This window comes from Equus caballus, chromosome 5, assembly GCF_041296265.1.
Source record: "Equus caballus isolate H_3958 breed thoroughbred chromosome 5, TB-T2T, whole genome shotgun sequence".
Lineage (NCBI taxonomy): Eukaryota > Metazoa > Chordata > Mammalia > Perissodactyla > Equidae > Equus > Equus caballus.
In genome coordinates, this window is record NC_091688.1 from 75,361,318 (window position 1) to 75,382,012 (window position 20,695).

At 39.9% G+C, this 20,695-nt stretch overlaps 1 long non-coding RNA gene across 2 annotated transcripts in view; it reads left to right on the forward strand.

Annotated features, from left to right (window-relative positions):
* Window positions 1-14,181, forward strand: part of LOC111773581 (uncharacterized) — a 19,224-nt gene extending 5,043 nt beyond the window's left edge. Inside the window, exons 2-5 of one of the 2 annotated variants that reach the window (XR_002808200.2) lie at window positions 532-702; window positions 4,678-4,805; window positions 12,236-12,385; window positions 13,422-14,181. This is a non-coding gene — a long non-coding RNA (uncharacterized lncRNA). Of the gene's footprint in view, window positions 1-531; window positions 703-4,677; window positions 4,806-10,352; window positions 12,386-13,421 lie in introns of those variants that run through there. The other variant, XR_011439338.1, reaches the window with a different exon arrangement.
* The last annotated feature ends 6,514 nt before the right edge of the window (window positions 14,182-20,695 follow it).

Sequence of the window (20,695 nt, forward strand, 5' to 3'; positions counted from 1 at the left end):
ATGTGGGTTTCTCTTAGACATGCCCACAGAGGGAGGCAGGCAGAGCTGTGGCGCTCCACAAGGCAAGGACCCAACCCCCTCTCTTTTGTGGCTCTGCTCTGCACACCTTGATCCCCACAGTCATGCCATGGGCTGGGGGAGCCACTGGAGTTCCAACCACCAAGTCCACATCTTGTCAGGAGAATGGGACCCAGTCAGATCCCATTGGCTGCTCCCAGCTGGTGGGCTGGAAAACGTCGCTTTTATTCTGAGAGGCCATGTACCCAGCTAAAAGTGGAGGAAGAAATGAAGTATTACTGTTATTCCATTCTTATGGAGAAAGAGAAAACACTATTGGGAGATAGTGACAGTCCCCGCCGTAACATCACATCACATCACATCACATCACATAATTCCGTAAAGCTCACCTGTTTCCCATCCCTCCACCCTCACAGCCCCTAACCCTTTATCTCGTTGACTCCCTTCGTTTTTCCCATATCGTCTACCATTATCTGAAGTGTCCTTGTGTGTTTGTTTATGTGTGTCTTGTAGTTGCCCCACAGAGAGCGTGAGCACTCCCCCAGCAGCACCACCTAATTAGTGCAGATGTCCAGAGAGATGAGGACACACGTGCACGCCAAGAGGGTCTGAAAGATTTATTGCTTACATGCCAAGGTTTTCTGGGAAGAGCAGGGCAATACAAAATGGCCTGAATGAAAACAGGTGAGCGGCTCCGGTGTTCCTTGTAGTTAGGGGGTGGGGCCGGGGTTAGAGTTCCTCTGTGCACCACTGGAGTTTTCGTGGTCTGAACAAGGGAGGGAGTGCCCAGACTTGCTTACCTAGTTGCCCAGAGGCAGGGCAGAAAGGGAAAGGGGGTAGGACTTGAAAGCTGTCAGCAGTCAATCAAACATCAAAAACAGAGTCAGACATGTTTATTGTCTGTCTCCACTAGGATTTTAACTTCCAGGAAGCCAGGGGCCATATCAGTCTTATTGGCCTCTGTATCCTGCACGTCTACAACAGCACCTGGCAAGTTACGAATTCAGTAAACATTTGTTGATACGAATAAACTCATTGCAAAGTTTATAAACTCTTCATGTGATTGCTTATCCAACAGAGTCAGAGTGCACCTACTATATGCTAGTGACTTTCCAAGGCATCCCGTGACTGAATAAGGTACAGTCCTTGCCCTCCAAGAGTTCCAAATCCATTTGGGAGAGGCATCAGTCTTTCCTGGGGCGGGGTGATGAGTGTTCTGCCAGGTGAATGGAAGGCCATCAGAGAAGGGCCAGGAAGCCTGTTGGCCATTGCATTAGAGGGTTCCCATCATAGGGTAAGGGGAGGAGGAGGAAAGCTCGAGGAAAAGGTGGCTGGAAAGACAGTTCTCTGCTTTCATTCGTCAACAAGTGTTTGCTGAGCACTATGTGCCATTACTCTGTACCAACTATTATCCCAGGTCCCAGGGAAACTGGTTTGTGACACAGACCTCTTGGAAGGTGTAGTGTAATGGGGCAGACAGGTCTTAAAAGGTCAAACATTTGGTAATCAGCAGCCTATTGAGATCATGGGAATAGATGAGGCTGTCTGTCTGCATCTCAAGAATTTCACAAGGAGGGTGATGTATTTCCCAGCAATGGAACAGGGAAGCATTGGTTTGCCAGTCCTTCTAATGTGACCTGGATCAAAACAATAGTCCCTTTGTGGCAATGTTTCTGTATTTCCCTGTGGTTGTTTTTCACTGTTTGGTTTCATTCTGTTTTTAGTGGGGAGAAAAATCAAGCCAAGAAAACAAAAAAAAATTTCCTTTGTGGCACTATTACCACCTGGAAGGGTCTCTCTGTGTCCCTGTCATGTCATTTCTCTCTCTCTCCAGTGGTGATACAAAAACTATCTAAAAATAAAAAGGCTGGGCTAGAATACTTTGTTTATTGTTATTTCGGATAAAATCCTGCTATATTTACGTGGTTTTCATTGCCCTTTGAAACATTGATTGGCCAATAATTTCTTCACTGACAGGTTCATTAGTTTTAAAAGGAACATTATACTTCTAGATGAAGCACAGCCAAGTCTCCTACTCCTGGGACCATATTAGCAAATACTTTGACCTTTTCTCCTTCTCCTCTTTCATAAGATACTTTGCCACTTCTTTGCCTAGCGAATTCTTATTCATTCTTCAGGTCTGAATCCCACCCCTCCTCCTAATCAGAGTTGAGGACCCCTCCTATATTGCCCCGTCGCTCATCATATTTATACACTTGTCAGACTATATTGTAATTGCTCACGTGTCTACAACCCCGGTAGAGAATGACTTTCATGAGATAAGGGAGGTTTTGCAAGCCGTCTTTGTTCTCTCTCCAAGTCTTCACACAGTGAAGGCGTATGAAAGGCACTCAAAATTTTAGATTGAGTCAAGAATGAATGAATGCATTACAGTATCTGAATAAATGGATTATGGTTCACTTATTACCTCTGCTCTCGACCCATCAGATTTTATCATCCTTTGAATGTGCTGATACACCTTAGTATTAAGCAAGAAGATTATTACCCATATCTTTACTCAAATTACGTTCAGAGTAATGAAGAAATATTAATGGGCAAAGGAAATAGTGGATTACTCCTAACAAAGCCCCACAGTTTCATACAGGGGAATAAAAGGGAGGAAATATACATATTATATACATAGTTTATTGTTACCTTTATAGTAACTTTTTACATTTGAGTAATAGGCACCCATGGTTGCCACTTTGCTTCGCTATATATTAAAGAAAAAATGAATTTTTAAGTAATTATTATAGCTAATACACAATTCAAAGTTTTGACATTACTGGGCTAAGTCTGGAAGTCATGTGGTAGGTAAATCTATATAGTGTTTATGTCCCAAATGGAAATGGGACACCACATGGTACCTGATCCAGCCTGGATAGAAATATATTGTATTTCCACCAGAATGTGTGACGAGGGTATTATATTTCATTTACTATTCAGGTTAACATTAGTCATTTTAAAAATAACAAAGTCACCTGAAGACAGAATAGTGATATATAGCAGTGTAGCCGTATCAATTAAAATTAAGAAGCTACAAGACTTAGATTTTTAACTGTATAACTTATGATCACTTAAGAAATTTTTTCTTCTCTTTTTCTGATACTCCAATATGTTGTTGATTCGTGACTTAAAAGACCAGATTATATTGAAGGGGACAGGTGGATACCCTGGAGAGGGGCCCAGGGAAATTTTTGTCATGATAGAAATGTGCTATTTCTTGATTGAGGTGGTAGTCATGAGTTTTTGCCCTTTAACCATACCATTAAGACGTGTGCTTTTTGTTTTATGTATGGTATACCTCAATTTAAAAAAAAAAAAAGATATTGAGAGGATAAGGACTTGTTAATAAGTTCACAATACTTTATAAGATTCCTTTTTTTCTGAATTTGAGCTGAGGATACTCTCAGCTTGAAATTTGAAAGAAATTATTCTTCAAAAACTCTGTAAGCCTTGCTACTGCTTGATTTTTATGTTAAAACAACAAATCTTGGCAAGAAAAAGCTATAGGTTTCAACTATCTTCAAATGGCACCAACTTGTCTCCTTGAGTGGGGTGTTGATAGAGCTGAAGAAAACCATTCCTTCATGCAGGGCAAGTTGCTTTTAGCCTAAAAGCTCAGCCTACTGTTTTCTGTTGATGTGGGGAAAAAAATGTAATTGATACAAGCACGCCTCAGTTTATGCAGACTAAAGAGTGATTATTCAAATATTTTTAATGCACTAAACAAGCTTACTATTTCAAATAATTTTATGACTCTTTTTTTGGCTAAGTGAGGGACCTGTTGTGATGCGGGCCATCTACCATTTGTACATCAATTCTTGGACGCACATATTTTTCACATTTAACTTCACATCAAAACTTGCAGAATGGGTATTAGCAACTTGGAAAAAATCCTAGAATCCTAGTGTAAGTGAAGCATCTTATTTCAAAGAAATGCTCTCTCCCCGATGCTCTTGATGGAACAAAGGATGATGTATATGAGAAAACACAGACACAGATGCCTCTAAGTTACTCTGTGATTCACAGTCATCAGACACAGAAGGTGAAGGAGTTGCAGGAATAGTTTAACTAATTATTTTCCTTATATCTCCCTTTTTAGGTATATACATGAGTGATATTTGATAACGTACATCTAAATAAGTCTAAAACAGCTTTTTCAAGTATAAAATAAAAATTTCAAGTGCTAAGAAAGTGAACCATAGAATAATTGGCAGCATATTTTCTTTTGTAGTGGCACATAAAATAATGGTCCATCTTACAACTGATAGCATCTTAGATTCTATCAAAACTGGTCCTTGTGCTTTTTGGATGTTGGCTTTTCAGCCAAAGGGATGATGGAGGAGCAGGGAGGAAAGACCTGTAATCAAATGGTATCTTAAATGTATAATAATAACAATGCTATTTATTGAGTAGCTACTATAGGCCAGCTGCTATGCTAAGTGCCTTATGTATATCATTACACGTAATTCTCTCCCCAAAAGCCTGAGAGAGACTTGTTGTTTAACTGACTTTTATCCTTTCAGAGCCATTAAGCAATATGTCCAAGGTAAGTTTGCAAAACTGAATTTGAACCTAGTTTTGACAGACTCTCAAAGCTCTTGATCTTTGTGTACTGTCTTCCCTTGCCTCTCCCCACACCCCACCATCCCCCAGAGTTCAAAGGGAAAGCTTAAAGAGGGTGGAGAGAGAGAATGAGAATCCCAGCATCGTTCAGTTCCTGTTCAGGTTGCTTTTGAAGACGTTTCGTCGCTGATGTGGTGACGCCGTCTTCCTTCAGTCAGGTGAGACGCTCCAGGATCCTAACATCAAACCACCCAGCTAGTGCCTTAGCTAGTACTATTTGGGATTCTATCACTTGCAACAAAAAGAATACTACTATAATCATTCCCAGATTTAATGTATTTATACACTTTACTACTAATAATAAAATATTACTTCTAACACAGCCGGAGTTTGAGTCCCGCTGGCTCACTTCATTAAGCCGTACGAGGAATGAAGCCGGCTGTTTCAGTTACAGCCAGTGGCTGTGGAGACACCTGATGCTCTTTGGGATTAAGTGATACCCTAATCAGCACAGGTAGGAAGTCATAAAATACAGCACAAAGAACACAGGGCCATTAGCCCGCTCAGTTTTCCTCTGAGCAGCATTGTGTTTCCACACAAATGGATTAACTATGAAGAAACTCAATTTAGTCAACTGTAAAAAGATACAAATTACAAAATGATCTCCTAGAACTTTTCTGGTTTTAAAATTCTTGACTTCTGCACAGATTAAAGCCATCCACATATCACACGGGTTACTAGGTGCAGATACATCTAGTGGATTTCATGGCCGGTTCCATCCCTATTTCTTTGATAATATGTATTTTTTTTCTTAATAGAATTCAAATTCAATATTATCAAGTGATATGCTTAGCAAAATTAAGACAGTTTTGCTCAGTGGTAAGAATTTTTGAAAAACTATGACATACTTATGGGAGAAATAAAAGAATAAATTGATGTTCTAAACCTTATCTCCAGGAACTATCTCAGGATAGTGTTCGTACTACAAGACTTGTGACTCACGGAAGGAAAATCACCAAGTTCTGGAATGGGCATTGAGTTTCAATTCTTAATGCAGAATAACAGCATACCTCCTTGAAATTAAAGTCAGATCTTTAACATGAGGCAATAAGGAGGCTGAAATGTTCTTGTCTTCCCTTATGGCCTATTGATTTCAAATTTTAATACAAAAATAGAATATGTGATTACTTGTTTTCCCCAAAATGATGACCTTAAAAAGACACGTTAAGAAGTGATTTGCAATTATAAAAAAATACTCCTGTATTCAATCTCAGACAACGGATACAATTTTACAAATCAAAAACTGAACTCTTTAGCCAAAACGTTGACTTGGAAAAAGAAAACATGAAATGTGAGAGGAAAATTATGATATTATTAAGAATTTCTTCCAAAAGCACTAAGCATTTTCCAACAAAAGTGACATTGATTCAATAAACTGCCTTCAAGTTATAGTGCATTTCAGGAGATACTCCTCAATATTTTTTGTTATTTACAGGTGTCATATAATTCCCTGGAGCAGCTATTGCCTAACTCAGTATTAATTATGGCTTGGAATTTTTGATAGCTTTCTATGATATTTAACTTGCTTATACTCAGGGAGTTGTTCAGGGGTATAATTTCCCTCATGTGTTCATCACTTTGGCTAACATTTTAACAAAAGGAAATCAAGGAAAGGAACAAAACTATCTTTACAGAATGGTAATTATGCCCACTGCCTTAAATTTTCACACCAACAGATGGGGGTCCACAGAACCACAAGCGTGAATCCAGGGGTGTCTGTCTACCTGTCTGTGCTTACACTGGGAAGGGCTGAGACAGCAAGGCTTGCTGACTCAGGTGTAGCAAGTACGCCTTCTGCAAGAGGGGACTTTGCCTTTCAAAATCCATCAAGGTAAACCCTTGGCTCCCCACCGTGGATCTCCAGGCATCACAGCATCTTAATTATTCACGGGTAGTGAGGCCCAGATACGGTGCTAGTTCCAGCATTACATAAATAAATGGTGGAGGGCCAGGAGGAAGCTGACTCTGTGTAACTCCCCAGTAGCTAGCAGCAGTGACATTCAAAATATTTAACACTACTGCCACTTAGGCCCTGATCAATCTAAGGAACATTAGGCATAAACGGCTTTATTGACGATAGGAGTGCACCCTGGCTGAGCGTCAGCCCCTGGAATTAGTAGCTTGAACCACTAGTTCAAGTTCCCAAATACATTTTAAAGTATATTATTTCATTTAATCCTCAAAAATTCTGTTATGTAGGCATTATTATTTTTCTAATTTATGAGTGAGAAAATTAAGGCTTACAGAGGTTAATTTACTCTGGGTCACACAACTAGTAAGTGATAGAGCCTAGAAAAAGTATGACTGCTTAACACAACCAGTCTGTTTTATTCTCTGGTTTCTCTTTCATTCTCAATGCTAAGGACATAAAATTCACTAACTTTAATTTTTTTAAACTGTTCTATCTATTCAAAGTTAGAAAATGAAAAGTGACAAATGTTGATTCAGTACTTCAGTTTCGTGTTACTCAAATCACTGAGTTACAAGCAGTTCCCATTAAATGACTTTTTTCTTGGCCTATGGAAACATTAATGACTAGCAAAAGAAATATGTGAATAAGACCCTTTCAATATTATTTTTTGGAGGCTCTTCTTCACTGCTCTCAACTTCTGCTACTGTCAGCATGTTAATCTGTATTGAAAAATATGAACCAAATAGCCAACTTCCTGGGTGAAATTTATCCTATGAATTTAATCTTCGTAAGCAAGGCATGAAGTCACTGAGTGTTTTATAGAAGGATTAAAAATCCGCTTATCCTCGAGAGAAGAGACAAAGCTCTATGTTTAGAAGAATTCCACATAATTTATGTGGATACTCCTCCCTCAAGGAGGTGGAGCCTAGCTCCTGACTCCTTAAGTGTAGTCTATGTGATGACTTCCACCCAGACAGGACAGTATGGGAAGGGGCTCATGAGAAGAGTCGCTTTACATTGGAGAAACCTGACAAATACCACCTCAGCCAGGTGATCAAGGTCAACACCAGCAGTGCTAAGTCATGTTGATGGTATGTACCTTTGATGCGATGTGATTAAAATGGCTCTGGGGTCTTCCTCCCCAGAACCCATAACCCCAGTTTCACCATGAGAAAAGCATCAGACAAATCCAGTTGAAGGACATTCTACAAAAAACACTTGACCGGTACTCCTCAAAACTGTTAAGATCATATAAAACTGGGGAAGTGTGAGAAATTGTCACAGCCAAGTGGAGCCTAAGATGTGACAACTAAATGTTATGTATCATGGGTAGGAACCTGTAATGAGAAAAGGATATCAGGTAGAAACTAAGGAAATCTGAATATAGCAATGGAATTTAGTTAATAATAATGTATGAACATTGGTTCATTAATTGTAACAAATTGTAATACTAATGTAAGATGTTAATACTGGGTGCAAGTTATGTGGGAAATCTCTATACTGTCTTTGCAATTTAATTTTGTAAATCTAAAATTATTCTAAAAAATAAAGTTTATTTAGGGTCCAGCCTGGTGGCGCAGTGGTTAAGTGCACACATTCTGCTTTGGTGACCCAAGGTTCACCAGTTCGGATCCCGGGTGCGGACATGGCACCACTTGGCAAGCCATGCTGTGGTAGGCATCCCACATATAAAGTAGAGGAAGATGGGCACGGATGTTAGCTCAGGGCCAGTCTTCCGCAGAAAAAAGAGGAGGATTGGCAGCAGTCAGCTCAGGGCTAATCTTCCTCAAAATAAATAAATAAATAGTTTATTTTAAAAAATAATTCATTTATCATTTTGACATTTCAATAGTTGATCATGCTACATCAGGCTCTAGTTAATTCAGAATTCCTAAAGAAGCAGATAATAAAAGTGAAGCTAGGATTCCTCAGAACTACCTTTCTTGTTCTGAGGAAGCCTCCCCTTAGCATCACTACCCCACTCGCCACCCTTATCCCATCTCACTTTGCTTTCACAGTCAAAGTTCTTGTAAGAAAAGTGTAGATCCGCAGCCTCTTCTTCACCTCTCATTCACTCTTCAAATCACTGACGGCATGTGTCTACCCAGCAATGACTCCAAGTCCAAATTCAGTGGATTCTTCTCAGTCTTCACTTATTTAGCCTGATGGAGTTTGAAAGCATTGATCCCTCACTTCATTAAAATTCCCAGGTCCCTACCACAGTCTCTCCCGTTCTCTTCTTAACTTTCCTTCTCCTTTACTAATGCAGCAGAATACCAAAACTCCACTGTTTTTTTAGTTCTGCTGTTTTAAATTTGATAAAACTTGAGCTTCTTGGTCTGGAGAAGGGTCATTTCAATAACCCTCTTAATTATACAAATATAGGGTGAATGGGCACCATTCTGGAATAAGGGACTTATTTCTTTTGTCTTAGCAAAATCTGTCTCTTTCCTTGGTGGGCAGAGCTGGTCACTGGGGATGAGGTGACTCAGTCCCTGTGTAAGGAATTCAGGCTATTCTTGGAGAGAAGACATCAGAGCCCCAAACTCCAATCTCCATGATTCAAAGTAAGGAAAACCTGTAAGGGTCTGTCAAGGATTCCTGCCCAAAATCTGCTAGGAGGAGACTAGATCAAGAATTTCAAGAGCTGAATGTACTAGGAAAATTAAATATGTCAGCATAAGGACCCCAGAATTCATAGGGGTGGAGAGGTGGGTACACTGGTTCAGCACAGAGTGGCAGAATTTCCTCCAGACCCAACCATCCTGCCATGGCTGTTGCACACTGGGGAAAAATCACTGAACGTAAATGTGAGTTAAAAGTAGCTGTAACCTTAATGCCCAATCTGTAGCACCACTGTGGTCTACGCCGTCATCTATCAGAGCAGCAGGGGCATCCCAACATCATCCACCAAGTCAGTGTCCAGTGGCAATCCTTCGTGGACTCAAGACACAAAGGTAATGGACTTAGACTCCATGTTCTCTCCACTTGATGCTGGGAAGAGGACTGACCCACAATGCTCCCTACCCTTGGGTTGAATCGGTACCTGCCATTCTTGGAAATATTTGAGGAAGAAAAATATGGGAACTCCTTGTCAACCTGGACTCAATCAACTTATTAAACAAGTGATGTGATCATATTTGTACCCTAAATTTGTGAAGGTCACACTAATCGTACAAGTTTTGCTCACTCTGCCTTATCATTTCACTATGCTTTTTTATATTATTTAATTTTATTATATATTATATTTATACTAAACAATGAATTCTCCTGGATCTATCCAGACAGAAGGGAAGTTTTTGACATGTTTGTTTTAAAGGCAAGTTCTAAATAGGTGTCAGATCAGATGTAGCTCAAATATGGTTTCCCTCCCTCACTTAGGAAGCGTGAGCTTACGGGTGACATTTACAGCAGGTAGTACAGGCTGGGGACAGCACTGCAGACGGTGGGGAGACCCAGATCCTAAACTAATCCCACGGGAGCAGGAGCCCAGAATCCTTTCAGTGTCTGCATTAGTGTTATGTCCACCCTCCCTTTGTCTTCTCCCATCTCAGTAACATCTACAAATGGACAACGTCTTTGTGCAGGTGGATTTTTTGTGGAAATTGGAGGAGGACCAAGCTTCACCTCTGGGTCTAATTCCACAAATTGTGGGAAATTCTTTGGGTTTTCAGAGGCTATAGAATTAGGGATGCATTTTGATCTGATTTTATTGAGATCTTGAGAGAGAAGCTCCTTGTTGATATCTGGGTTGTATACATAATCTGAAAAATAAGCTGCCCCTTTCTGAACTACAGCGGAGAAGGGCAGTGGCTGTAACTAGACCATGAACTCTTTGAGGATGGACATTCTTTCCCATCCTTGCTACTCAAAGTCCGGTCCATGGTGCAACAGCACTGGCATCACCTAGAAGCTTATTAGAAACACAGATTCCAGTCGACCCCAGGATCAACCCTGGACCGACCCCAGACCTAATGGAGAACCTGAATTTGCATAAAACCCTTGATGCTTTGTATGCACATTGAGAGGAGCTGCGAGTCTGGTACTCTACCTCACTCACTGGTGAAGGGGAGGAGGGACAGGAGGAAGCAAGGCAGGCAATCTTATTTTGAAAGCTCTTACATTAGATTACCGATAAATGAGTGTTTTAGGGCTTTAAAAATGAGGAGATAAGGAAAATATTTTTAAATCAAAATTAATAAACTTTATGTAGTCCATGATAGGCTCCTCTTTTTGTTTCCTTTCTTCTCTAATATCTCATGTCATTGTCAGAAAATTTCTTCCAACTAATTTTTTAATGTAAGTACGAGCATGGATAAAGTAGTATATGAAATCATCTTTTTTTTAATTACTTACTTAATTTGACATAAAAATGCTGCCAGCTTTGACGTAAAAATAAGGGCATCAATATTTTCTCTTTATTAGCTACCCAGATAGCACTGCAGTTTTTATATATCATTTTCCTTTAATTTGTTTGTTTTTAAGGTGGTAGTGGTATTGTTAATATTCTCCACCAGCGTTGAGCACCAACTTTCATTCATTTTGTTTTGGTAGGAAATAAGTTGCCAAAAATAAACTGTAGTAAGTCTATATTCAACTTTATAATTTGGGCTCCTATAAGCTGTGAAATAAAATTATAAGCCCCTCCAAAATTTGTTTCAGCCTTAAAATTCAAGAAAAGCTGGAGGCCACAATGACATTTGATAATGAACCTTGTGCAGAAATCATCTTGTTGATACAAGTATTCTGAGAATTCTAAGTACTGAGCTGGCCCTTATCCTTCTTGGCCAAAATAAGAGAATGTTGGAAGTGCTCAGCACTCCAGTGACCTCAAGAACACAATAAACTAAGAGCACTAATCAGAGGGGTAAAGAACGTACTTAAATTTAATTGCAGTTCTCCTCAATGTTTTCTGAAGAGTAAGGAGTTCCCCAAGGTATTCAACCATTAGCTACAAATTCTCTATTTCCAGGAAGTCAGAAATTATGTGAGGAACACACATCTTAAAAATCATATTTAATATATTTATAAAATCATATTTTTCATTAACTATATAGAATGTTTATTATTTAAATGATTATTATTTAAACCATTTAATCTATATATTGTTTAGTATTTAAATTGTCCAGCATTCTACAAATGAACTCACCAGCCTTGTACAAATTATGCCCCCACAATATTTAGTGTGAAGGGTCTCGTTAGTCAGACCGTGGGCTCAGCTCTCCACCTTCAGCCCACTCAAAATAAGGGGTGCCCAAGTGGCTACAATTCCCAGCACTCCAGAAAGCCTCATTCTTCCACAAAATCATAATTAGGCAATTTTTATTTATCATTAACTTATTAAAGAGTTCTATTCTAGCCTAGATTACTTACCCACAATTAAATAATATTTTTAAACACCAGCTTGAAAATAATGAGTTCTGGGAGAGAGGGGGAGATAGGTTAGTAAGTACAGCACAGGCGTTTCAAATGTGTTTTAGGACAAACGTTTAAGTCTAAGAGTCTAACGCCAGGGAAGGTTGTTGGCTCTCCTTTTGGGCAATAGATCCAAAAAGGGCCCCACAGGGGATTTGGCTCATTATTTTCCCTCTAAAAGCTCATATTCTTTACATAAAGCCACTGTTACAACAGCCACTGAGACCACACATTTTAAGTAACCATTTTATTGATGTACAGCATACAGAAGTTCGTACAATTCATATGAATTTTCACAAAGTGAACTCACCCGTTTAGCCAGCACTGAGATCAAGAAACAGAGCCCTGCAGAAGCCCAGCAGCCTCCACCCTGCCCTGCCGTCGTCACCCAGCCCCTCACCCCTCTGCAAGGTAACTTTTACCACCTTAGATTAGTTTTGCCTGTTTTTGAACTCGATGTAAATGGAATCATATGGTATTAATTCTTTATATCTGGCTTTATCTGCTCAACAATAACATGAGTTCGTGTGATTCATCCATGTTATTGCCTGTAATTGTAGTTTGTACATTCTCGTTGCTGTGTCATATTCCATTGTAGGACTATATAACAATTTGGTTTTCCATTCTGTTATTGATGGCATATGGGTTGTTTCCAGTATGGGGCTATTATGAATTGTGCTACTACATTATTGTTTCAAATCAAAAGTAATATAATCAGTTTGAGTAAGGAAACATTTGGCAGATATATTCTTTTTTCACCATTATTTTCTTCTTAAAAAAAATGAAACTATTGGGTTAGATAGAGCAGAGAGGAACCTTAGAGTGTAACATTCTATAATCCTATGGCATCGTTTTTTTTTTAAGATTTCATTTTTCCTTTTTTCTCCCAAAGTCCCTCAGTACATAGTTGTGTATTTTTAGTTATGGGTCCTTCTAGTTGTGGCATGTGGGATGCCGCCTCAGCATGGCCTGATGAGTGGTGCCATGTCTGCACCCAGGATTCGAACCAGCGAAACCCTGGGCCACTGAAGTAGAACGTGCAAATTTAACCACTCGTCCACAGGGCTGGCCCCTAATCCTATGTATCTTAATAACACTTCTTTCTTTTCATAAAACATAGTATCCACATAGCCAGTTTAGCAACTGTACTAGTTTCTTTTGCTGCTGTATCAAATTACCACAAATTTGTGGCTTAAAACAACACAAATTTGTTCTCTTATAGTTCTGGAGGTCTGAAGTCCGGAACAGGTCTTAAGGGGACAAAACCAAAGCATTGGCAAGGCTTCCTTCCTTCTGGAGGCTGCAGGGGAGTCTGTTTCTTGCCTTTTCCAGCTTCTAGAGGTTGCCATGTTCCTCACCTCGCGGCCTCCAGCCAGTAATCCCATCACTGCCATCTGCATCTCTTGTCACATCTCTGACTCTCCTGCCTCTCTCCCTCTTTTATAAGGCCTCTCCTGATTACATTGGATCCAGGTGGGTAGGACATGGACATCTTTGGGGAACCATTGGTCGGCCTACCACACCAACCCTCTGAAGTTACGTTCGGCTCCCGTCCTCCAGTACACTTCATCCCTGCCACCTCAGCGAAGTAAAGCGGAAACTCAATGTCCTTTTACCCCGTGATCTCAACTCAAAGACGTTTACAAAGTAAACTCCTGGAGCGTAGGGATGGACCAGCTTCGTTACTGTTTTCCCACCACCGGAATAATCTTGGATACTCAGTGGACACTCAGTGACTACTTGTCAGTTGAAGGAACGCGTGAAGGAGTATTCCCTACATCCTGACATCCCTCCTGCGAGGTGAGGAGCAGCCGTGTGACATGGGAGGACCTGAGGATAACTGCCTGCAGCTGTGGTTTTACTCCATACTCTGATCTTCACCAAAACACGTACGGTCTCTCTATACCTCCATTTCCTCACCTGGTAAATGAGGTGGCTGGCACAAGTAATATCTAGAGTATCTAGCCAGCATTAATATTCATTTTAAATGGAAACAATCCTTAAGGTAAAAAGTAAAGTGAAAAGGTCAGAATTCAAAATTCTATAAATGGCATGATTTAAATTGACTGTAAAATTATGCACCATACTAATATAAATGTTAGCAAAAAGGGGAAACTGGGTTTAAGATACATGGGCATTCTGTACTATCTCCACAATTTTTCAATGAATTTAAAACTGTTCTAAAATAAAAAGTTTATTTTTTAAAAGTTGCTTGTCAGTGAGATGAGGTTATAAACTCCTTGGGGGTAGGGACCATGTTCTCCCTCATATTTGTTTACATAAAGCCTAGGACAGTGCTTCACAGAGAATGACTAATAAGTGTTGAAGTGTAAGAGAAAATATTTTTGTGGATTTCAGATTATTACATACACAGGATCTAATAGTCTTATCAGAACTGTGAAATAAGCTTTGTTGTGTGGAAAGGCCAACTGGGCATGATGAAATCACTGGTCATCAAGGAATGAGGTCATGGAGTGGGTTAAGCATGTAGCTTTTAGAGGGATGCATCAGAACAGGGAGTGAAGGAGGTCAGAAAGGGCACGTGTAACTTGGACAAGCATATTTAATTATCTTATATTTGAAAATTTTTTAAAAGTCTGTATATCCAGAATTCTCAGTGGGAGTAGAGATGGATGTCGGAGTGTGTATGGAGTATATATGTCCATATGTCCATATCTGGGCACACATCCAAAACTGGTTGGGAATTATAATGCGATCACATGTACGGATTTTTAAAGTTTGAGAAACATTGGACTAAATAATTGGCTTACCCATTAAAATTACCTTATTATTACAAAAACAAAGCTACTCATTAAGCATCAATGATCATGACCTTCACTGTCTCCAAATTATCTCTAAACTGCTTAAATAATTCCAATATCAAACAATTATCTTTATGAAAGCTTAGGCAATGACCAAAAAAACATGTACAGAAAAAGTTACATTAAGAAAACATTAAAAAATTAACTGTGGTCATTTTTGTGTGGCTAGGCCATGGATCGCACTTCTTTCCTTTTCATTTTAGTAAGCAGGTTTTATTTCTATGATGAAAATAAAATTAATGTTTAAAAAGTATTTTTAATTTTAAGAGTTTACATAAAAATATTTTTATTGTTGATTTTTAATTTGAGCAATTAATATTACAAATCCCTACGCACATGAACATATATCATCAGAATTATTTGAGGTGTTATGGGAAGATTTCTTGATTTCCCCCCACCCCTCTCTTCAAACTTGTCCCTTCCTTGGTCTTCCCCATCTTAGGATACAGGACTACCATCTTCCCATTTATTCAAGCCAAAAGCATAGAAATCATCATTTATTAGGCTCTTTCCTTCACCTTCCCACAAGTTCATCAACAATCCTGTCAACTCTACTTCTAAAATACATCTTGAATCTGTCCATTTCTCTTCATCTCTACTATCAGCACTTTAGTCTGAACCAGCATTTTACAAACTGTGAGTTTAACCCATTGGTGAGTTATGAAATCAATTTAACCAATGACAACCAGTATTTCTTCTTTTACCATGATATCAAATGCAAAATCTCAGAGCGCGTCACCCACAGGGAGGGCACTGTCTCATGAAATTTTTGTTTATGAATATCGGTTTATGTACTGAGTCACCAAATAAAATATGTCTCCTCTTGTGGATTGTGATAAAAAATGTTTGACAGCCTGCATTTAACCCCCCTTCATTTCTCATCTGAACTGCTGAAAACCTGGAATGCCTATTCTGAGCATGGTAAGAAGCCAAACTCCTTACAGTGGCTGAAAGACTAACATGATCTGGCACCTGCTGACCGCTCTGACTCTATCTCCCTCCCTCCTCTCCTCACTAACCATGCTCCCATCACACTGGCTTCCTTTTCATTGAACACACCAAAGCATCCCCCCGCCAGGGACTCTGCACCTGCTGTTCCTCTGCCTAGAATGATCTTCACAACACTTGCAGGTTCTCCCTGGTCTTAGTGCAAAAGGTCACCTCCACAAAGTGGCCTTTCTAAAATGCTCCCCAATCGCCATTGTCTTTTATTTCTTTCACAGCACTTATTACTACCTGAAATTACCTTGTATACTTATTTCTTTTTTCAGACTTGTTTACTGACATTTTCCAGTTGCTGGAATGTAAGTTCTCAAAGAGCAGAGCCTTCCTTGTCTGCCTTGTTCATGGATGTATCCCTGGACCTAAGATAGAACCTGGCCCATAGAGAGCGGGGGCTGTTTTCTGATTGAGTGATTTCCTATATGTGAAACACCATGTTAGATCAGGGATCAAGGAGGAAAGACACACCCTACAGAGCCACTTGACACACTACATGCTTACCTGTTCCTTACCTCTATTCCCTTCCAGCTCCCCTGGGCAAGGACTCTGACAGTTTTGTTCACCATTTATACTCTCTGCCTTGCATGATACCTAGAAGATAAATGTTTTTAAGTGAATGACTGAGATCGTGAATTTATGGTGGCTCCAATTACACAGGGTTGAATGATTTTCCAGCTGGTCTCTGGAGCCTGGGTTAAACATAGAAAATGTAAACATTTGGTTAGACCCAGGGTAAGAATATTTAAGAGCTGAAGCTAATGATTGGAGAGTCATGAAAGGGATGGACAATGGAGTGTAGCTTTCTTCCTTCTTGTTTCACATTTTTAATAAACAGCTTAGACGCCTTTTTCTAAAGAATGGTCCAAAGTTACAAAGGTTTTCATTTTAGTCATATTTAAAGAAAAAAATTAACATTCTGGCAAGCCATTTTCTCACTCTATTCTTTAAAACATATATCCTAATTAGTTTTTATTTTTGATCATTACAATGCTAAGCAATCATCACATTTTCCCCTAGAGCAATGCAGATTTACTGCTTACATTACTTTTCTTCATGATATAGTGTCTTAGAGAGTCCATCTACTGATTGTAAAAATCTAGAGTGGATCTTTGGTATAGATAATTCCGTCACCAGTCAGCTAAAGACCAATAAAGTTGCAGGAAACAATTAAGAGTACCACCCAATCAAGTCACAGATAATAAACATTATCAGAATAATTGCCCCATCCCAGTTCATGCCGGCCTTGACTCTTCACAAAGCCCACCAAATAACCTCAGCAGCCCACGTTTAGGGTCATGGGCTGATTACTGAATTCTGAGTCAACCAAGGTAATGGACGCATTAGTGGTAAACGGGCTTCTCAAGATAATCGGAGGATTCAAATTTTTTGTTTTGGTGAGAGAGGAATAATTAACTTACTCTTTACATTTTCATTATCATCTATTTTCCTTTCTGATGATATTTTATTGTGGAAAACAAAGAAAATGTGTTCCAAATTTGGATACCATGATTAAGATGTTTACATCTTCCAAAGGTTAACACTAGGAAGAGTATTGAAAAAAATGAACTTGGCTTCAAGTTTAGTGGGAAAGTACATCATTAAAACTTTATCTCTTTCCCCCAAGAATGTTGAACAACTCAGCAAATATTATACTCAGCATTTTTGGCTAGCTTCATTGATTGCAAATGATACCATCTCTTCTTGGAAGTGAGGAAGACAGAGTCATAAACAAGTGGCCGCATTCAAGGGCATATAGTCACAATCGAAATTAGAATTAAAGCCACCTCCAAAAGCTTACACAACTGAAACCAATATTCTAGAATTGTTGTCTGACAGGAATGATGCTCATAGCCTGCCATATCCAGGGCTATACCCTAAACTTGATGCTAATTACCGTTATCATAGTCTGATGGAGTTTGAAAGAAAAAGGCGCTTCAATTCACCCAGATCAACTCCTCCCTTTATAGATGAAAAAAAAAAAATGCCGGCAAGGTGAAAGCACTTGCCTAAGATGGTCACTAGTAGGTGGTAGATCCAGAACTGGAATCTAGGTTTCCAGACTCCCAGATGAAAAGCCTTCCCATGATGGAACTCAAAAAGATCAAAGTCTGTTCTGAAGCCTGAGAAGGCTGAGCTCCCACTGCTTGCCTGTCAGTGGGGGTGGGTGAGCTAATTTCTTTGACCTTTAGGCTGAGAGAAAACAAAACAGCTTGGCTATGGCCATACAAGCTTATCCAGGACAGGAAGTTCTGAGATCCAGGCTCAGTCAAGAATGAATCTATTTATCCTGGTTGTTCCAGGAACTTACTTGGCAATCTAGCCAGTGCTTAATAAATATTAAAATGATTGAATGAACATTCCTTTCAACTCTTCCTGATGTGTTTGTCTGTTGTGTTTTTAGTGAGAAAAAAGAAACCAGTTCTCTTACTGTGTGTCTTGTGGATGAGTAGGTGACAGATCTGTGAGAGGAAAGGGCTCCCAAACCAGAGGCACAGGAGTGCAAGGCTTTCAGCTGGATGAGCAGGTGGTAGATAGTGGCACACACCTGGTGGAACCTGAATTGATAGGGGAGAGTAAAATCATTAAGAACCTTAAATTCAGCTTAAGGAATTTAGACTTAGGAGTAGAATATTGGAAGTTCTGAGCAGGGCTGTGACATAAAGATGTATTTTAAAATGAGTCAGTCAGCAGTATGTGTGATAGACGGAGAGGGAGAGTGTAGAGTGGGAGAGACCAACTGGGAGGCTGTACGGCAGAGGGAACATTGTAGAGTGCCTCTCCATTTCACCTCTTAATTCATAAACCGGAACTGGAGACCTAACACAATTACTGCAGCCACCCTGCCCCTGCTCCAGGACGCACTGGCTTCTGCTCCACCCTTTGAACTTTCGCCCCTTTGCTCACCATCCACAGACAACCCCACCTAGGGAGTTGCTCCCACTGCAAGGCTGCAGCTCTCTCCATCGGCAGCAGCCTCCAGCTTCTGGATCTGCAGCCAGACTCCATAGCAGGGCCTTATTCTTTGGGCCTCTTACCATCATCTCCAGACCCTTCCCAAGCTCTTTGACTGGTCAGGGCTGGGCTGACGCCATGGGGAGCAATGAGGCATGAGGACAGTGGAGAACATGAGAGCATTGTGAGAAAACTACGGGTTAGTGACCAGTCAGCAACCTGGAATACACAGATACAAGGGGTCAAGGCAAGGCAGTGGGTCAGAAATGAGAAAAACAATTGAAACCACAACAGTGAGGCACTTTGAGAGACTTTCTTTCCCCCCAGTTGAATTCTTCACATTTCCATTATGTTCAAAGTCTACCACTGGCTCCACTCTGCCCTTCCAACTACTACACCTTCTCTTTCCTCATTCATGGCAAAATGCCTCAGACCCTGACTTCCCTCTTCTTCCTCTCATTCACAGCATCCCCTTAAAGCTGCCACCAGCCTGCTCTCCCTACTTTCTGACATCACAACCAGTGGCATCTGTCACCTCTCTCTTCCACAGCCTTATTCATGAGTCATGTTCAGATTTTATAAATCCTTTTGGCTCTCCTTCTGCAATATTTATCAGATCTGGTCCTTTTATCTTTCTTCCTTGTCTCAGGCCACACATCAGTTGCAGTTGTTTGGCCAGTTTCTCCATCACTAACCTATTCCTGTACTCCCACTCATCTGACATTGAGAATCTTTCTCAAATGTCATTTTAATCACATTACTAAGTCTTAAAGCTTACATTGGTCCTTCCTAACTTGTTTCAAATTAAAGCTCTCGCTAATAGGATGTGAGAGTTGGAAGGAAGGTCGGAGATACTTCAAACATTATTTTACAGCTAACAAAATGAAGATTCACAGAGATGAAGATACTTCTTCACGGCTACCTTAGCCTCTCAGGCACCTCACTCTTTCCAAATTGCTCTTCTCCAATTTACAATTCAAACAAATCTTACCCTCTTGTGCTGCATCCATCCATACAACTTTTCTATCCACAACACAGTATATGTTAAAAACTGCTCATTTCATCTTCTAAAACCTCTCATGATGAGCCTGCCTGACAACACAAATCATTCCAGGAAGCTTAATTGTTGGGCACAGTTTGATTTTTGGTAATTATAATAGATCAGGACTTGGGGTTTCCCGCAGACTCAGGCAGCCCACTAGGACCACTTCTCCACTAAGGCTGCCTCCTCATTCCTGCCTCTGCATGGAGGCATCTGATTGTTGGCTGTGGGCAAAACACTGCTAAGATATGCTCTCTTGTATATATGCAGTCACGTGCCGCATAATGACGTTTTCGTCAACAACAGACCACACATACTACGGTGGTCTCATAAGATTAATACTATATAGCCTAGGTGTGTAGTAGGCTATACCATCTAGGTTTGTGTAAGTACACTCTATGGATGTTCACACAATGACAAAATCAGATAATGATGCATTTCTCAGACCATATCCCCTTCATTAAGCAACACAAGACAATACACACACACAACATACCTACACATAACACATACATATACACACACATAATGAAGAATATATATATTGCATTTTAATAAAGAAAAGACAAAAATTCTTATACCATGTGTAGGAATTTCACTATATTCATTATTCTTGATAAGTTCATGTCACCCAAAATGCAATGTACATGTACATAGCATTTTCTTACTCTATTTTTCCTATTCTCTGAAGTCCTTTCTCCTTTTCTGTGTCATTCTCTCCCAATTTCCATCTGTCTTTGAACTTTATCATTGATAGAAACGCAGCCCACCATCTACATTACCTTTCATTTCTGCCTACAAGTCCCCTTCTTTGAGAGTTCTCCTCAGATAATTTCTGGACTGATAAAATTCAATGATTTGGTAAAATGACAAGACTAGATGTGGCAGTAGCATTTAGCTGGA